This window comes from Otolemur garnettii, unplaced genomic scaffold, assembly GCF_000181295.1.
Source record: "Otolemur garnettii isolate 467f Iridium unplaced genomic scaffold, OtoGar3 scaffold00032, whole genome shotgun sequence".
In the NCBI taxonomy this organism is placed as follows: Eukaryota; Metazoa; Chordata; class Mammalia; order Primates; family Galagidae; genus Otolemur; species Otolemur garnettii.
In genome coordinates this window covers 380,935-383,147 of record NW_003852427.1, presented here as the reverse complement: position 1 = coordinate 383,147, position 2,213 = coordinate 380,935, and the positions used below count along the sequence as shown (strand labels likewise).

Genomic DNA, 2,213 nt, shown 5'->3' with positions numbered 1-2,213 from the left:
ATCAAGTTGCTCATGCCAGTTAGAGTCTCTTTTATAAATTGAGGTGCATTCTGGTTGGGTGCATAGATATTGATAATTGAGATCTCATCGCATTTAGTACTTCCCTTAACAAATATAAAGTGGCCATCTTTATCTTTGGTTACTTTTGTTGGTTTAAAACCTAGTGTATCTGCAAATAAAATCGCAACACCTGCTTTTTTCTGCTTTCCATTAGCCTGGAATATAGATGACCATCCCTTCACTCTGAGTCTATATTTGTCTTTTAAGGCAAGATGAGAATCTTGTATACAACAGATGTCTGGCCTGAGTTTCTGAATCCAATCAGCCAGTCTGTGCCTCTTTAGAGGACAATTTAAGCCATTCACATTGATTGAAATTATTGAAAAGCCTTGTAAAATTTTGGGCATAGAGTTGCTCGAAAGTCCTGTAGACATTTTTAATCCTTTTGCCATTGTGGATGTTGGAATTTGATCAAAAGTTTTTTAGTGGGTTTACTTTTGTGGTGGAGGATTACTCTGGTCATTATGTAGGATAGCTTTGAGAATTTCCTAGAGAGCTGGTTTAGTTATGGCAAATTTCTTCAACATGTGAATGTTGTTAAAGTATTTAATTTCTCCATCATAGATGAAACTCAGTTTAGCTGGATACAGGATCCTGGGTTGAAGGTTATTTTGTTTTAGGAGATTAAAAGTCGATGACCATCCTCTTCTAGCCTTAAAGTTTTTAGCTGAGAGATCTGAAGTTATCCTGATACTCTTTCCCTTGTAGGTTATGGTTTTTTTACGTCTGACTGCTTTCAGAATTTTCTCTTTCATCTTAACTTTGGTGAAGTTAATTATGATGTGTCTGGGGGATGTCTTGTTTGGGTTGAGTCGTGCTGGGGTTCTGAAACTGTCTGCTATCTGAATTTCAGAATCTCTTGGCATGTCTTGAAAGTTCTCTTTCATAATTTCATGAAGAAGAGCCTCAGTGTTTTGTGAAGCAACTTCATCACCTTCAGGGAATGGCGAATATTAGTTTAATACTAGTTTTCTTTGAATTATCCTAGAGCTCTCTGAGAGTGAGATCCATTTTTGCTCTCCATTTCTTTTGATCTTTGCATTCCTGGGCCTCTTCAAAAGCTTTATCTTCAAAATCAGAGATCTTTTCTTCTGCCGGGGATTCCACTGTATGTTTCAGATCCTTGAGGGCTGCAACCTCTTGTCTCAGTGTTTAAAAATCTTTGATAATTTTATCTTTGAAATCGTTGAGTTCTTGAGATATCTTTTGAATAATTTCTTGAGAAATCTTTTGAATAATTTCTTGAACTTCTAATTCCTTCCTTTCTTCTATTCTGTTAATCTTATTTGCTATCCACATTCTGAACTCGATTTCTGACATCTTAGCCATTTGCTTGTGGATGGGGTCTTCAATTGCATCTGCCCCATTTTTCCTTGGTGGAGTTGATCTACTCTGGTTATTCGAGTTGCCAGAGTTTTTCCGCTGATTCTGCCCCATGCTGAGTTTACCTTGTTTGGAGGCCTTATCAAAACTGTTCATTTGGTGGCTTCTTCTCGTTGCCCAGAGAGACAGGCAGAGTGTGTCTGTTGTCTTCTCCCAGTTCTTGGGTGCTGGGGCAACTGGGGTGCAGTGGAACAGCAGCAGCTGCACGGATTAGACCTCGTTCAGCCTGCCAGCGTGACCAGCAGGCAGGACACTGGCAGCAGTTGGATCAGTCTTAGTTCAGCCCCTCTGGGGCAACTGGTGGAACAGGGGAACTGTAGTGGCTAGATTAGTCCTAGTTCAGCACCCTGGAGCAGCCAGAGGGTGGAGGAATGGCAGTGGTAGTGCAGGGTACGTGAGCGACCAGACCAGTCCTAGTTTGGCCCCACCAGAGTAGCTGGGGGGGAGTGGAGGACTCATTCACCATCGCCCGTTGGACGTGTGCAGCACTAGCAAGCTGATCTGTGCCCTCCCAGTGCGGGAGCCGGGAGTGGGGAATTCCTCCACCTCTGTCCATGGGACGCACGTGGCTCTAGCAAACAGTTCTGGGCCTGCCCAGAGCAGTAGACTCCTCCACTGCCACCTGCAGGGTGCGCGTGGCTCTAGCAAGCAGTTCTGGGCCCACCCAGCATGGGTGCCTGGAGTGGGGAACTCCTCCGTGGTGTGTGTCTCTAGCAAGCTGTTTTGGGTCTTCCTGGAACAGAGGACTCCTCCATCTCCGCCCATGGGAC

The 2,213-nt window shown here is 44.0% G+C and overlaps 1 protein-coding gene across 1 annotated transcript in view; it reads right to left on the bottom strand.

The window, feature by feature from the left end:
- The window catches only part of DOCK3 (dedicator of cytokinesis 3), a 492,344-nt gene that overhangs the window by 151,805 nt on the left and 338,326 nt on the right, over nt 1–2,213 (bottom strand). The gene's annotated exons all lie outside the window — the stretch shown is intronic.